The sequence below is a fragment of the Bombina bombina genome, chromosome 4 (assembly GCF_027579735.1).
Source record: "Bombina bombina isolate aBomBom1 chromosome 4, aBomBom1.pri, whole genome shotgun sequence".
Classification (NCBI taxonomy): Eukaryota; Metazoa; Chordata; class Amphibia; order Anura; family Bombinatoridae; genus Bombina; species Bombina bombina.
The window spans coordinates 75,204,714-75,223,065 of record NC_069502.1 but is presented as its reverse complement, the minus strand read 5'-3'; the positions used below and the strand labels follow the sequence as shown (position 1 = coordinate 75,223,065).

The following is an 18,352-nucleotide window of genomic DNA, read 5'->3' as shown; positions in this document are numbered from 1 at the left end:
CTCACTATTTTTGACTTTTCTGAGCCTGTCAAGTCCTTCTTTTGACCCATTTTGCCAAAGGAAAGGAAGTTGCCTAATAATTATGCACACCTGATATAGGGTGTTGATGTCATTAGACCACACCCCTTCTCATTACAGAGATGCACATCACCTAATATGCTTAATTGGTAGTAGGCTTTCGAGCCTATACAGCTTGGAGTAAGACAACATGCATAAAAAGGATGATGTGGTCAAAATACTCATTTGCCTAATAATTCTGCACTCCCTGTATATAATTCTAGGCAGTGTTCTCCTGGAAACCTTTTTAATTGGTGCACCACTCGGCTGATTTTTCTGACCACCCGGCTAAAATGTAAGCCTATATTAAGCTAAATTAGCTAATATTAAAATTTTATATAATCTAATGCACAGATTATCATTAAATACATTTGTGTTAAATTAGGCAATTAATTTATGCTTTGGATATCAGAACGTTATAATATTTTCTGGAAACAATTTCTGTGGAGAATATTGTCAAGGTGTTTAACTCTTGCTATCTGAATACCTACGTATGAACCTGCTTGTTTACTAAACTGTGCTAATTAATTAATACAGGTTTATTATTTTTCTGTTTGAATACCTCTGCTTGATTACTGGAATATGCCATTGGAACCCAAAAAGTTACTACTTCGATATCAGTAATAGTGTATTGCTCTGCATGACCTCTTGTTGCCTGACACCATTTGCTGAAATGAAATTACAGGCGTCTTATCTCTCCAATTCCTGTGTTAAAGGGACAGTATGCACCAATTTTCATATAACTGCATGTAATAGACACTACTTTAAAGCAGAATATACACAGATACTGATCTAAAAATCCAGTACAAAACCTTTTAAAAACTTACTTAGAAGCCTCCAGTTTAGCACTGTTGATGAGGTTAGGGTGGGACACCCAGTGAAAGGGGCTGGGAAATCAGAATGAGCAGACACTCCCCACTCCCCCCTTCCCTGCATATGAAAAGACCCATTCGACAAACAGGAGCAAGCTTCAATCGGTAGACATCAGTATACATCTAAAACTTGGGGGCTTGGTTAGGAGTCTTAAAATCAGCACAATGTTATTTAAAAATAAGCAACACTATACATTGTTACAAAAACACTCCCACATGGGCTATATAAACGGAATGCAAATAAAAAATAGTGAACAATGTCCCTTTAATCATAGTTGCTTATTCACTAAAGCTCACACACTTCATTCTTTAGTAAATGGGTCCCATAGAATAACAAATGAATTAGGGTGAGCAGGGAGTTGGGAGAACTTGGACTGGATGATAGTGAATCAGCCTTACTGTCTTATCTAATAAAGCTGAGCTGGTGACACACAAGATATTGAATTTAGAAGAACTGTTTATTACCGCTAAGCTGAGCTATTTATTGTCAGGAAATCATTATAACCATTACGCACAGCCCGGACATCCTCTGGAGGAGCCCAGTGCACAATCAATGCTCACCTCTAACTGGGTTAGTGATGGAAATCCTAGCTTAATTAACTTTATTGGACACCCTGGGCTTTCTGAAGAGAAAATAACTCATCACATTAAAGGAACATAACATTATAAAATAAAATGTTCTGTTTTGCAATAATATTGTATTTTTAAACAGGTGTCCTTTTAACTGTATGATTAACCCACGCAAAGGGGTTAAAGGAACATCACACACAACAATAAAATGCTGTAACATTTATTATTGCACTGTTGCTTGCTTATAACCTCCTTACCCCTGCAAAGGGGTTAAACACATAGATAAAGTCAGCACAACAATGCAGTCTCTTCAATCTGCATGCTCTTTTCAGGGATGGGGAACCTTGGCTCTCCAGATGTCTCAGAACTACATTCCCATGATGCTCAACTGGACTTCAGAGTGCTTAAGCATCATGGGTAATGTAGTTCTGAAACATCAGGAGTGCTAAGATTCCCCATCCCTGCTCTATATATGAATACTGAAAGCTTAATTTTGACTGTCATATCCCTTTAAGCATAAATTTAAATTTGCATACTCAGGAGCAAATTGTTGCTGTTGCTAAACAGGTTAGTGTGACAATCAGGAAAAACACAATTTTTGTCTGATTAAAGGGACAGTCAACTCAACATTTTTTATTGTTTTATAAGATAGATAATCCCTTTATTACCCATTCCCCAGTTTTGTACAGAAAACATGGTTATATTAATATACTTTTTACCTCTATGATTACTTTGTTTCTAAGCATCTTCTGCCCCCTGATCACATGACTTTATCTATTGACTTGCATTTAAGCTAATCAGTGCTGTGTTAATAGAATCCACGGGCTTCAGCACATTTATCTATATGGCTCACATGAACTAGCTTCCCCTAATGTGAAAAGCAAATACAAAAGCATGTGATCATGGGGCTGTCTTTAGGGACTTAGGAACAGACATAAATTTAGAGGTTTAAAGGTTATAAAGTATGTTAATATAACAATGTTTTTTTGTGCAAAGCTTGGGAATGGGTAGTATAGGCATTATCTATTTTTTTAAACAATACCAATTTTTGGGTTGTCTGTCCCTTTAATTTGATTCTGTATACAGAATACACAAGTATATTGCACGGCACGTGTCTTCCCGTTTGAAAATGTTGGACACCACTACTTTTTGTTAAAAAAATCAGGATTCCTACCAAGATAAAGTTATGTTACTAAAGGGTATTTTATTTTAGGCACCTGGATCTGTGTACAGTGCCTAGTTGCTTAGTCAAGAAGATTTAGCAACAGCGTAATAAATAAGCCAGGTGTATTGATATGATCTATGAGATGTACCATAACACTTTCTGAAGATGTTGTTCAACCAACGTCCTGAATGATTTTCCACCTCCCGTCCTACACTAAACCTCTACCTCTGCCCATTGGCAACACACATACTTCTCTTCCTTACTGTTGACTCATTCATATTAGGATTCAACTTATAAACTGTATCTTAAAGGGACAGTCTACTCCAGAATTGTTATTGTTTAAAGGGACAGTCAACACCTGACAAAACAGGATTTCATATGTTTTTAACACCCTTCTCTATCACCTCTATCCTTGTCCTAGTAATCCTTCCAAATACATCCGTTAATCTACTCAAAATATGGCCGCCAAACTCCCCCCACTGTTTCGTATTAACCTTCTCTTTCAAGCCATCCTCAAATCAGAATGGAATCCTCGGTCAGAATCTTCAAACTCATTCACGGCGTTAAGCGCATGCGCAATGCCATTTTTGAAAGCTAACAAATGAACTTGCTGCAACAAGTCCGATTGCTGTTTCCGATCTGACTGAATTACAAATGCGCATGCACAATGACATATCGAGCGCGTCATCAATCCCTACATGAACTAGCCTGAATTGGAATAGAGATGGGGAAGGAGGAGGGGGAGGAGTTTGGCAGACATATTTCGAGTCGATTCACGGATGTATTTGGAAGGATTACTAGGACAAGGATAGAGGTGATAGAGAAGGGAGGCGATGCAGCCGGATCTTCGCTCGCGTTACAAACATATGAAATCCTGTTGTGTCAGGTGTTGACTGTCCCTTTAAAAAGATAGATAATCCCTTTATTACCCATTCCTCAGTTTTGCATAACCAACACTGTTATATAAATACACGTTTTACCTCTGGGATTACCTTGTATCTAAGCCTCTGCAGACTGCCCCCTTATTTCAGTTCTTTTGACAGACATGCATTTTACCCAATTGGTGCTGACTCATAAATAACTCCACGGGAGTGAGCACAATGCCATCCATATGGCACACATGAACTAGCACTGTCTGTCAAAAACTGTCAAAATGCACTGACATAAGAGGCAGTTTTTAACAATTTAGAAATCCATTTGAGCCTACCTAGGTTTTGCTTTCAGCAATGAATATCAAGAGAACAAACCAAATTTGATTATAAAAGTAAATTGGAAAGTTGTTTAAAAATGCATGCCCTATCTGAATCATGAAAGTAATTTTTTTTACTAGATTATCCTTTAATTGTTGTGTATATGTAGGTTTGTAACATTTTTCTTGCTAAATTTATTGATAGATTATTTGCAAATAATCATTATTATTATCATTACTATTATTATCATTACTATTATTAAAGGGAAAGTCTAGTCAAATCTAAACTTTCATGATTCCAATAGGGCATGCAATTTTACACAACTTTCCAATTTACTTTTATCATCAAATTTTCTTTGCTCTCATTATATTCTTTGTGGAAAGCTAAACATAGATAGGCTCATATGCTAATTTTTAACCAGTTGAACTGATTAGTTCTCAGTGCATTTTGACAGTTTTGTACAGTTAGACACTGCAAGTTCATGTGTGTCATATAGATAACACTGTGCTCACTCCTGTGGCATTATTTAAGAGTCAGCACTAATTGGCTAAATGCAAGTCTGTCTAAAGAACTAAGATAAGGGGCAGTCTGCAGATGCTTAGATACAAGGTAATCACTGAGGTTAAAAGTATATTAAAGGGCCATTATACCCAAATGTTGAAACACTTGAAAGTGAACATCTCTATGTAAAAAAGAAATATATTTTACCTCAAAATGTCCTAAGTATTCACACCCTATTGCAAAGGACTTTAAGCAGCAAATCAGTATGTCTGTCCCAGGACAGGCAAGGGAGTGAGCTTCGTGCACACTCATGTTATTTCCCTATTCAGTTTAAGGAAGTTTACTATGAAATCTCATGAGAGTTAAGTTAAATCTCATGAGATCACAGTAAAAAAGTTCATGACCTCAGCACTGTTTATGCTGATTGGCTGCAGTTCATTTCCTCATTTATTTATTTTTCACCTGCAGCTGGGCAGCAGCTAAAGTATAACGTTTTACACAGCACTTACTCTGGTGAGCTGAGGAGATTGTGGGGTAAGATATCTTCCTTTTTTACATAGAGATGCTCAGGGGATATTTTCCTGTCAGCTTTTTACAGTTATACTGCATCAGTTTCAAGTGATTTAGCATAGGAGTATTATGTCCCTTTAATATAACCGTGTTTGTTATGCAAAACTGCGGAATTGGTAATAAAGGGATTATCTAACTTTTTAAACAATAAGAATTCTGGAGCAGACTGTCCCTATAATAATAAAAATAACATCAAGAATAAAGTGTTGTTTGAAGAAATAGTTTCTAAACTTTACTTGCTAACCCTGTGAGTGTGGCACCCTATGAAGAAGTTGGATATCTGTGTTTCAGATGACCCTTTCTTGAGGAATGTGAATGACCATGTAAAATGATTATGAATGTTGGCACTTTAATAACTCTGCTGTTGGGTGGAATCCAGCAGATTTCTCTATCATCAAGCAGGAGATTACAGCTGTCATTACAACATAGCATCTTCTTCGGGATTAGTCAGTAAGAAGCTTAATTTGAAGTGATTTGTTCTGATTTGGTAGATTAAAGAGCAACACCAGAGTATTTATCTGTGGGCTCTGTTAAAACATTCCTGGGCTTGTGATTTGGTGAACATTCCAGGAATAAAGTGCTAAGCTGGTTTGTGTACTCCTGATACCAGCAATATGATAGAAGAAAAGCGTCAAGTATGCAGTGATCCATCCCAAGTCCAGGGACTGCATCTCTTTAAAAAAAACAAGTGATTTTTTTCCTGTGTTGCACCTGAAGATTTAAAGATAGTTTAAAGATAGGGGCCGATTCCGCGTGGGCCTTCAGTTCCATAACTTGTCTGCCTGCTCTGAAGCCACGGACAGAAATCAACCCGATCGAATACGATCAGGTTGATTGACACCCCCTGCTAGCGGCCAATTGTCCGCAAATCTGCAGGGGGCAGCATTACACCAGCAGTTCACAAGAACTGCTGGTGCAATTATAAATGCCGACAGCGTATGCTGTCAGCATTTATCAATATTCAGCGGACATTATACGCTACATAGTATCATGTCCGCTCGCACTATAATAAATATGCCCCATAGTATTAACATTTCTGTTTTTTTACATTTTGGATTTGTTTTGTACTAAATTTAACTACTCATCAGCCAATAAGCATTAATAGTTTGTGGTGTATCAGCCAATAGGCATTAATAGTTTGTGGTGTATTAGCCAATAGGCATTAATAGTTTGTGGTGTATCAGCCAATAGGGATTAATAGTTTGTGGTGTATCAGCCAATAGGCATTAATAGTTTGTGGTGTATCAGCCAATAGGCATTAATAGTTTGTGGTGTATCAGCCAGTCAACATTAAAATGGCAGTAAAGTCAAAATCATAAAATTTGCTTTGTTTTTTTGTTGTTCTTTGTTGAAGAGTAAATATGTCTCGTAATCTGTGGCAGCAGTGTTTGCAACTATTTATCACATTGCTATAAATATTGTTGCAAACACACCTGCCCAGGTGGCTTACGACACATGCACGCTACTGAGCTCATCTAGACATAATGCTTCTAAAATTAAAGCGACAGTCTAGTCAAAATTAAACTTTCATGATCCAGATAGGTCATGCAATTTTAAACAACTTTCCAGTTTACTTTTATTATAACATTTGCTTTGTTCTCTTGGTATTCTTTGTTGGAAGCTAAACCTAGGTAGGCTCATTTGCTAATTTCCAAGCCCTTAAAAACTGCATCTTATCAGAATGCATTTGCCCGTTTTTCACAACTAGAGGGCGTTAGTTCATGTGTGACATATAGATAACATCATGCTCACGCCCGTGCAGTTACCTAGGAGTCAGCACTGATTGGCTAAAATGCAAGTCTGTCAAAAGAACTAAAATAGGGGGATAGACTGCAGAGGCCTAAATACAAGGTAATCACAGAGGTAAAATGTGTATTAATATAACTGTGTTGGTTATGCAACACTGGGGAATGGGTAATTAAAAGGACACTGAACCCAAATTTTTTCTTTCGTGATTCAGATAGAACATGACATTTTAAGCAACTTTCTAATTTACTCCTATTATCAAATTTTCTTCATTCTCTTGGTATCTTTGTTTGAAATGCAAGAATGTAAGTTTAGATGCCGGCCCATTTTTGGTGAACAACCTGGGTTCTTGCTGATTGGTGGATAAATTCATCCACCAATAAAAAAGTGTTGTCCGGAGGTCTGAACAAAAAAAAAAGCTTAGATGCCTTCTTTTTAAATTAAAGATAGCAAAAGAACGAAGAAAAATTGATAATAGGAGTAAATTAGAAAGTTGCTTAAAATGTAATGCTCTTTCTGAATCACAAAATATTTTTTTTTGGTTCAGTGTCCCTTTAAGGGATTATCTATCTTTTTAAACAATAAAAATTCTGGAGTAGACTGTCCCTTTAAATTGTAATTTATTTATTTTTAAATGTCATGCTCTATCCATTCCATTTAGGCTTCATTTTAACTTTACTGTCCTTTTAAGGATGAGTTGTGCACAAACAATAGTTTTTATAAAGTACTTAAAGGGACACTGAACCCAAATTTTTTCTTTCGTGGTTTAGATAGAGCGTGCAATTTTAAGCAACTTTTTAATTTACTCCTATTATCAATTTTTCTTTGTTCTCTTGTTATGTTTTTTGAAAAAGATGGCATCTAAGCTATTTTTTGGTTCAGCACTCTGGACAGCACTTTTTAATTGGTAGATTAATTTATCCACCAATCAGCAAGGACAACCCAGGTTGTTCACAAAAATGGGCCGGCATCTAAACTTACATTCTTTGATTTTAAATAAAGATACCAAGAGAATAAAGTAAATTTGATAATAGGAGTAAATTAGAAAGTTGCTTAAAATTTCATGCTCTATCTGAATCACGAAAGAAAAAATTTGGGTTCAGTGTCCCTTTAATTTATAAAAAATAAAAAAGTAATGAGTGCTGCCATTTTGAAACTTAGGTTTCCCTTATCTTCCGCTGAGGAAAATTAGGGACACATAATATGTGCAGACAATGGCTGTGTGCAGTGTTAACATAATTATTTAACAGGGACTAAAGTATGTATATTCCACACAGATATTGTTTGCACTTATTGTCCTTAACATAAGGGATTTAATGAGAGAAACCTAGGTTTCAACATGGCAGTGCTCATTACGTTTAAGTAAAATTACCGGAGAGTGTTCAAATAAATAATAAAAGTATCTTAAAACTCTGCATAATTTAACATTTTACATTACAATCTCAAAATATTTAATGTTCCTGTAAAACAATTTGAGATACTTTCCAATTTACATGGACCTTGGTGTCCTTTTGCTGCTTTGACGTTATCTGATAATCTAATAACGCTGAATAAAAACAGCATCTGCTAGAGGCAGCTATAGGTGGACACAAACGTTTATATTCCATCTTGCAAATACAATAATTTCATTGTACATAGATCAGGAATGGAAGAGACAACCACAATGTTTGCTGAGATGGTTGTACTTTCTCTCATGAGCTGTATAATATGACTGTGAATTAATGGGAATATGATGTTGTTTCAGTTGAACACGTTTTCATAGGTTGCAAAAGCCAGCATGCTGTGACCGTTATAAATGATTAACTCATATAGCTTTGCATATGCACGTGTACAGCAACACCCAGAGATAAAACGTGACATCTGAAATGCTGGCATCTTGAAGATTCTGCACAACCTTAAAGGGACAATTTAACTACATTTTATCTCCCCTTTAATTTGTCCCCAATGATCCATTTTATTTTCTGGAGTGTATTGAGTGGTTTACAAGTAGCTGCTTTACCCTTATTTCGGCATTTGACATAGCTGATTTAGCCTGTGGTATCCCTACTATTATTACTATTATTATTATTATCCCATTAACTAGCTATGTAAACACAGTCAGCAGAAGAAACTACACTCCCAGTGGGTCGCAGGATAGTTAAGTAATCAAATGTTAATTTTTCCATTGTCCTCTTAAAATATTGAGCTTTGGTTTACAGACAAATATAAGGTAAGGAAGCAAATGTGTGTACACAAATTAATAACTTAATGTGATCTGATATTACCTGCAAGCTCAACCCATTTTAATAGGTTGTGGTTTAAAAGCACAAAATCAGCTAATTCATAAACACAAATAACCCTGAAAATGCAATTTCTCACACATTTTATACTCTGCGGCCAGTATAACAAGTCATTGAAAAAACATAAAGGGAAAATGATTTTACACTATACTGGCCCTTAAAGCAGCATTAGCACAGTAACTATAGGCCTGGAGTTTTTGTTTGACATGTTGTCCAAATGGCAATATTGTGGCTCCCAAACTACAGCAGCCGGCAAGTTTTTATGGCCACTGTGCAGCCACAGTAGTATTGCTATTTTAGGAATGTCTTAGTGCTACTTCCATTAATCTTGGCACCCAAGGGTTTATCCCTAACCCTAATACTTTTACTTTAACTTATATTGAAATTGTTGTCCATGACGGTCCTGGATGAAATGTTATGGTGGTAAAATCTCTATATATTTGAGATCTGCATCCTGTGAGAGTTGTAAAGAAGAGCTTTTCCAGTCAATGCCAAGAATAAACCTTTATTCATTGGTGTAGGGCATGGCACTCTCTGAAACCACAAAATTTTAGGGGAAATTTGTTTTTTTTTCTACTTGTGCAGCAAAGATTTCAAGTTCCCCCTGTCAACATGTGGCACCATGACTCCAAATGGAAGTCAATAATTGTACCCCTTATATGAAATGTAACACTAAATAATGAATTAATGTTGAGTATGCGATAGTAAAATTTAAATAAGATGTTTCTCATTTTTGACTAGGTGGTCTACAGGCATTGACAGATGTTTTAGAGGGGAGGTGTAAGGGAAACTTGGATATACCAAGGGAATGCAGAGTGGTGGGTGTGAACATGTGGGACTCTAGGACAAGGTAACTTGATGCCTCCTTCAAGTGATGATTATTTATGTTATTACAGCCTGATGAAATGGCATAGCTGCTGAGAAACGCGTTGCTGCGCCACCACTGTATTTTAACCTGTTTTAAATAAATATTTTTATCTGTGCCTTGCTCTTGGATCATTGGCTTATGGGTCACTCCCGATCAGTTAGATATAGTAGACCTACCACAGGTACTACCTCACGTTTGGTCCCCATCACTCCAGATTTGGAGACGTTACTGATTACGTTCCTAACTGCAGCCCAGCTGTCTTCCCAGGTTGATTGAGTCAGCCGAGGGGCCCTGAAGCCTCGGTTTGTTGATTATTGCACTGGATGTGCATCTTCGCTTGGGAGTATACAGCTGTACTGATTGTCTTTCCTACTGTTTGCACTTATGATATTACACCATCAGGCGCCTCTTTCTCTCCTGTTTTCCAGGACACCGCTTTTGTTGTTTATGTTATTATATTTATGAAAATTATTCTTTATTTTTCATATTGAGATTTTTCATCTGTATTTATTTAATTGTAACAAAACACAAGGTCAGTGAAACTATTGTATTTATCAAAATTAAATGTTGAGCAAAACCCAACATGTGCTAACTTCAGGACTTTTGATAGTGCATCCACACTAACTTTTTCTCTCCATAGACTTTAATGGAGCGTGCAGAAGAAATAACCTCACACTCACCGCTTGTGCACTAACCTGACAGGAGGACATTAATATTTCACATTCCAATATTCTTTAAATACAGATTAATATTATTTTTATTGTATATACATATTTGTATATATATCTGTATATACCTATACTTTTATATCTATTCCTATATTAATATAACAATGTTGGTTGTGCAAAGCTGGGGAATGGGTAGTAAATGTTATCTATCTTTTTAAACAATAACAATTTTGGTGTTGACTGTCCCTTTAAGTGTGAAAGTCTGTCCTTAGAGTTCTGAAGTCCAAGTCAGCATTTTGTTATGTTTTTGTCTCCTATTAACATTTACAATGGAGCTTTTCTAAGGAAATTGTTAAAGATACTAAGTTCAACCATAATAATTGTGGGGATTTTAGATTGTTTCCAGTAATTGGGAAATAAAACAACAATATGCTTTCATTATTTATTGAGGTATTTTTTATTCTCAGAGCCGAAAATGCACACTGCAGACTTTTCAAGGCTAACCCTGCAACATATATGTCCCTAATTGGCCTTAAACGGACATGAAACCCAAAATTTTGCTTTCATGATTTCAGATAGAGAATATAATTTAAAAAAAGTTCCCTCTTTACTTCTATTATCAATTTTGCTTCATTTTCATGTTATTCTTTGTTGAAGAGATATCAAGAAAGGTAGCGTACACATGCCTGAAGCACTACATGACAGGAAATAGTGCTGCTCTGTAGTGTTTTTTCTTATGTATAAAATTGTTGCAAAACTGCTGCCTTACAGTGCTGCAGACACGTGCACACTCCTGAGCGTACTTTCCTGCTTTTCAACAAAGTATAACAAGAAAACAAAGAAAAATTGATAACAGAAGTAAAATGGAAAGTTGTTTTAATCTGTATGATCTATCTGAATCATGAAAGAGAAATGTTAAGTCTTAGGTCACTTTAACCAAAACAATGCACTTTATACTAACATAATCACCACGTCTAGCCTGGGGTTCAACTCTGGATTTGCTCCTCCAAACGAGGAAAGTGGTGACTGGTGTTTGGCTACTGAACACCAATTGAAGTTCACCAGATGTTAATTTGTTATAAAAATGTTTAGACTTTGCTAAATGACAAGGTGTTTACTGTCTCTTTAAATAGCACTGGAGATGTTGCATCATACGCACCATAATGTTAGAAATAATGAGGTTTATTGGTCAAATAAAATGTATCTGTTATTTTTTTTAAAAACGCACAGTTTTGACAATAAAGGCTGCTCTGCCTTGTGCTGGTGATGGGCATGGACTGTGTTCTGTTCAGATAATAATGCACTAGACTTGGCATTGATTTTAATTCCTGCAGACACAATAGAGCAGATGTGCAAAGCTGTTGTCTTAAGGACAGACGTGTCTGTTGTGCACAAAACTACATTTCTTGCTTCAACTTAAATGGAAAGTATTTTTAACATGTTTAACCAATTATGGGCTAGATTACAAGTGGAGTGCTAAATTATCGCATGGCTGCAAATGGGCAGATTTACACGTTTGTGGGCGCGCAATGATTAATCAGCCATTACTAGTGACTGGTTATTGTTACGACTTGCGGTAGCAATTAGCGGGAAATACAATTAACCAAAGATCAGATCTCTGGCTAATTTTATAAATGTGCCCCAAATGCCCCCAAAATACAGTCTAGTGTATTTTATTAAAAATAAAGATAGCAGTATTTTGGGGCTATGAAAAAGAAAAAGAGACAGCACAGTCTCGATTCAAGGTAGTATTTATTGAATTATGACAGCACGCTAGTAATAGAACACTTACTAGACGTAAGATAAAACAAGCCTCAAATCACAAGTCCCAAGGAATCTGGAGAAGGTCCGTATTCTTATGGTCAGCTACCGTTCTCAAAGGATGCCAAACTGTTTCTGTATGAAACTCCCGGTTGCAGCACAAGTGGTTCCACTGACGTCAGTCGCACCACTCTTCTATGGATCCTTGTGAGGGACAAAAAACTCAACGTGTTTCGCCGGTTGAACGCCCCGGCTTTGTCAAGAATATTTTGGGGCTAAAGTTGGGGGGTGTGGGGTGTTAGAAAAAAAAGTCTGCGTTACTTACCCCCTTCGCTGTGATGGCATCAGAACAAGGCTCCCATTGCAGCCTTTGGAAGCACATGTTTCTGTGATGTAAAAAATTGAGACAAAGATAAATCATTTCAGAACTTTTTCCACCTTTAATGTGACCTATAAACTGTACAACTCAATTGTAAAACAAACTGAAATATTTTAGGTAAAGGGAAATAAAAATAAAATGCCTCTGATTAACCCCAAATAAAGTTCAGCTGTTCTAGTTGGTCTTTCCTGACATTTTGTTAGTCGCATCCTACAGCAAAAGCCATGGTCTGCAGAGAGCTTCTAAAGCTTCAGAGGGATCTCACTGTTAAAAGGTATCAGTCAGGAGAAGGGTACAAAAGAATTTCCAAGGCATTAGATATACCATGGAACACAGTGAAGACAGTCATCATCAAGTGGAGAACAAATGGCACAACAGTGACATTACCAACAACTGGATGTCCCTCCAAAATTGATGAAAAGACGAGAAGAAAACTGGTCTGGGAGACTGCCAAGAGGCCTACAGCAACATTAAAGGAGCTGCAGGAATATCTGGCAAGTACTGGCTGTGTGGTACATGTGACAGCAATCGCCCGTATTCTTCATATGTCTGGGCTATGGGGTAGAGTGGCAAGACGGAAGCCTTTTCTTACAAAAAAAAAACATCCAAGCCCGGCTAAATTTTGCAAAAACACATCTGAAGTTTCCCAAAAGCATGTTGCAAAAGGTGTTCTGGTCTGATGAAACCAAAGTTGAACTTTTTGGCCATAATTCCAAAAGATATGTTTGACACAAAAACAACAATGCATATCACCAAAAGAACACCATACCCACAGTGAAGCATGGTGGTGGCAGCATCATGCTTTGGGGCTGTTTTTCTTCAGCTGGAACTGGGGCCTTAGTCAAGGTAAAGGGAATAATGAACAGTTCCAAATACCAGACAATATTGGCACAAAACCTTCAGGCTTCTACTAGAAAGCTGAACATGAAGAGGAACTTCATCTTTCAGCATGACAACGACCCAAAGCATACATCCAAATCAACAAAGGAATGGCTTCACCAGAAGAAGATTAAAGTTTTGGGATGGCCCAGCTAGGGATGGGCGAATGTTTTGTAACATTCGAAAAACGGCACGAATTTTAACACATTCGTTCGTTAGAATCGAATTTCGAATGTTTACATAACATTCTAAAATTCGATTTTTGAATTTTTCGAATTTTCTAATTTTACGATTACATTCGAAAATATTATTTTCGAAAAATTCGAATTTAGATTGTAATAGTATTTCTAATGCTTTTTCTTTAACTGTAATATTCGAATTATGTAATATTCGAATTCGAAAAATTCGAATTTAGATTGTAATAGTATTTCTAATGCTTTTTCTTTAAATGTAATATTCGAATTATGCAATATTCGAATTAGAAAAATTCGAATTTAGATTGTAGATTGTAATAGTATTTCTAATGCTTTTTCTTTAAATGTAATATTCGAATTATGCAATATTTGAATTCGAAAAATTCAAATTTATATTCGAATTCGAAAAATTCAAATTTATATGTTTGTAATAGTATTTCTAATGCTTTCTTTAAATGTAATATTCGAATTATGCAATATTCTATATGGAAACATTCGAAATGATATATTTGTATCTATTATGTATCAATTTACTAGATTCCCGCCCTACCACATGAACTATTGAACTTCTGAATAGTATTTGTTAAATAGAATGTTAAATTCGAAATTTCGAATGTGGACATTTCGATATAATTATAAACATTCAAATTCGAAAGGGACATTCGAAAACTGTAAATAACATTCGATTTTCGAATTTTTAAGAATATTCGTTCTTATCGACATTCGTTCTACATTCGAAATTCGAAAATTTACACATTCGCCCATCCCTAAGCCCAGCCAGAGCCCAGACCTGAATCCAATTCAAAATCTGTGGGGTGATCTGAAGAGGGCTTTGCACAGGAGTTGCCCTCGCATTCTGACAGATTTAGAGTGTTTTTGCAAAGAAGAGTGGGCAAATCTTGGCAAGTCAAGATGTGCCATGCTGAGAAACTCATACCCAAGAGTGCTGTAATAAAATCAAAAGGTGCTTCAATAAAGTATTAGTTTAAGGGTTTCACACTTATGCAACCATATTATTTTTTTATTTTTTTTTATTTCCCTTTACCTAAAAGATTTCAGTTTGTTTTTCAATTGAGTTGTACAGTTTATAGGTCACATTAAAGGGACAGTCTACACCAAAATGTTTCTTATTTAAAAAGATAGATAATCCCTTTATTACCCATTCCCCGTTTTTGCATAACCGACACAGTTATATTAATATACTTTTTACCTCTGTGATTACCTTGTATCTAAGCCTCTGCAGACAGCCTCCTTATCTAAGTGCTTTTGACAGACATGCAGTGTAGTCAATCAGTGAAGACTCCTAAATAACTTCACGAGAGTGAGCACAATGTTATCTATGTGACACACATGAACTAGTACTGTCTAACTGTGAAACTTTTAAAATGCTCTGAGCTAAGAGACGGTTTTCAACGGTTTAGAAATCAGTTTGTGCCTAGCTAGGTTTAGCTTTTCAAAAATACCACCAAGGGAACAAAGCAAATTTGATGATAAAAGTAAATTGGAAAGTTGTTTAAAATTGCATGCCCTATCTGAATCATGAAAGTTTAGTTTTGACTTTACTGTCCCTTTAAAGGTGAAAAAGTTCTGAAATGATTTATCTTTGTCTCATTTTTTTACATCACAGAAACCCGATATTTTAACAGGGGTGTGTAGACTTTTTATATCCAGTGTATATATAAACATTCACACACAAACACACACACATATACAGACACATATACATACGCACACACATATATATAAATACACACACATATATACAAACACATATACACACATATATACATTCACACACAAACATACACACACACACATACATTGACAAACATACATTCACAAACAATTACAGAAACATACACACACATATACAAACACACATATATACATTCACACATAAACATATACACACACATACATTCAAACACAAACATGGACAAATACATTCACACACAAACATACACACACATACATTCACACACACACACACACACAACCTCACACACATATATACACACACTAGCACATATATAAAAACACATATATACACACACTAACACATATACACACAAACAAAAAAAGCAAACACACACACATTTTTTAATATGTTCCTTTATATTGTCTGCTCCCGTTCATAGAAGTTGTTACTTAAATCATAACTGGACATGTTATTTTTATATCCTATATTATAAAAGACAAGTGTTTGTCTGAAGCCGTCATGCGCAGTACAGACAAACACTTGGCCTTAGATTCTATTCTCGCGCACCTCGGCATAGCTGACAGCTGACAGATTGGGAGCGCGAGGTACACAGCATACAAGCAGCTGTGAGATAGGGAGCGCGAGCTACTCAACAGCTGTGAGGTCTGCTGCGTGAGAAGCGGCAACGCGCTCCCCAGACCTCACAGCTGTTTGTGGCCGACGGGAGCGTCGCGAGGGGCGTGGCCGGGCGTCACGAGGGGCGTGGCCGGGCATCACGAGGGGCGTGGCCGGGCGGGTGTTGCCGCGATGGGGCATGGCCGGGCGGGGTCCCGCGAAGACAGAGCCAGAGAGGGAGCAGGAGGGGGGGGGGGCAGAGAGCCAAAGAGAAGGGGGGGGGGGGGCAGAGAGCCAAAGAGAAGGGGGGGGCAGAGAGCCAAAGAGAAGGGGGGGGCAGAGAGCCAAAGAGAAGGGGGGTCAGAGAGCCAAAGAGAAGGGGGGGGCAGAGAGCCAAAGAGAAGGGGGGGGCAGAGAGCCAAAGAGAAGGGGGGGCAGAGAGCCAAAGAGAAGGGGGGGGCAGAGAGCCAAAGAGAAGGGGGGGGCAGAGAGCCAAAGAGAAGGGGGGGGCAGAGAGCCAAAGAGAAGGGGGGGGCAGAGAGCCAAAGAGAAGGCGGGGGGGGCAGAGAGCCAAAGAGAAGGCGGGGGGGGCAGAGAGCCAAAGAGAAGGGGGGGGCAGAGAGCCAAAGAGAAGGAGGGGCAGAGAGCCAAAGAGAAGGGGGGGGGCAGAGATCCAAAGAGAAGGGGGGGGCAGAGAGCCAAAGAGAAGGGGGGGCAGAGAGCCAAAGAGAAGGGGGGGCAGAGAGCCAAAGAGAAGGGGGGGCAGAGAGCCAAAGAGAAGGGGGGGGAGAGAGAGCCAAAGAGAAGGGGGGGGAGAGAGAGCCAAAGAGAAGGGGGGGAAGAGAGCCAAAGAGAAGGGGGGGAGAGCCAAAGAGAAGGGGGGGAGAGCCAAAGAGAAGGGAGAGAGAGAGCCAAAGAGGAAAAAGAGCCAAAAAGGAGAGAGAGCCAAAGAGGGGGGAGAGAGAGCCAAAGAGGGGGGAGAGAGAGCCAAAGAGGGGGGGGGGGAGAGAGCCAAAGGGGGGGGGGGAGAGAGCTAAAGGGGGGGAGAGCCAAAGAGGGGGGAGAGAGAGAGACAAAGAGGAAAGAGAGCCAAAGAGAGAGACAAAGAGGGGGGAGAGAGAGCCAAAGAGGGGGGGGAGAGCCAAAGAGGGGGGGAGAGAGCCAAAGAGGGGGGGGAGAGCGCCAAAGAGGGGGGAGAGAACAAAAGAGGGGAGGGGAGAGCAAAAGAGGGGGGGGAGAGCCAAAGAGGGGGGGAGCCAAAGGGGAGGGGGGAGCCAAAGGGGAGGGGAGAGCCAAAGAGGGGGGAGAGAGAGAGCCAAAGAGGAGAGAGAGCCAAAGAGGGGGGAGAGAGAGCCAAAGAGGGGGGAGAGAGAGCCAAAGAGGGGGGAGAGAGAGCCAAAGGGGGGGAGCCAAAGAGGGGAGAGAGAGAGCCAAAGAGGAGAGAGAGCAAAAGAGGGGAGAGAGCCAAAGAGGGGGGGGGAGAGCCAAAGTGGGGGGGGGGGGCAAAGAGGGGGGGGGAGAGCCAAAGGGGGGGGGGAGTCAAAGAGGGGGGAGAGAGAGCAAAAGAAAGATGGAGAGAGCCAAAGAGGGGAGAGAGAGAGCAAAAGAGGGGAGAGAGAGAGCAAAAGAGGGGAGAGAGAGAACAAAGGAGATGGGGGAGAGAAAGCAAAAGAGAGGGGGGAAAGAAAGCAAAAGAGAGGGGGGAAGAGAGAGCAAAAGAAAGGGGGGAGAGAGCAAGGGGTGGGACCGCTGTTCTGAAAAAAAATGGCCCGTGTACACGGGCTTTAGTACTAGTATGTATATAAAACGTGGTCCTGTCCTGACACCCAGCCCCTCCTGATACCCAACTCATCTTGACACCTAGCCCCTCTTGATGCCAAGATCTTCCTGACACATAACCTCTAGTGATACCAGCTCATCTTGACACTCAGCCTCTCCTGATACCCAGCTTTTCCTTATTTCCAACCCTTCCTGATATCTATCAGTCCTTCTTCTGATCCCCAGCTTTTCTTGACACCCAGCTCCACCTGATACCCATCCATCCCCTAATACTAAACTGGCCTTCTCCTGCTACCCAGGTCTCCTGATACCAGGCCTTCTTATAGTCATCTGGCCTTCTACTAATACCCAGCTCTATCTGAAGCACAGCCCCCCTTTGATATCCATCTGGCCTTATACTGATACCCATCTCTTCTTGACACCTAGACCCTCTTTATAACCAGCTCTTTCTGACACCCAGCCCCTCCTCATGCCAGCTCTTTCTGACATCCAACCTTTCCTGATACCCAGCTCTTCCTGATACCTAGGCCCTACTGATACTCATCCGTCTTCCTGAGTCC

At 39.0% G+C, this 18,352-nt stretch overlaps 1 protein-coding gene across 2 annotated transcripts in view; it reads left to right on the top strand.

Moving 5' to 3' along the window:
- Positions 1-18,352, top strand: part of EFR3B (EFR3 homolog B) — a 423,284-nt gene that overhangs the window by 90,899 nt on the left and 314,033 nt on the right. The gene's annotated exons all lie outside the window — the stretch shown is intronic.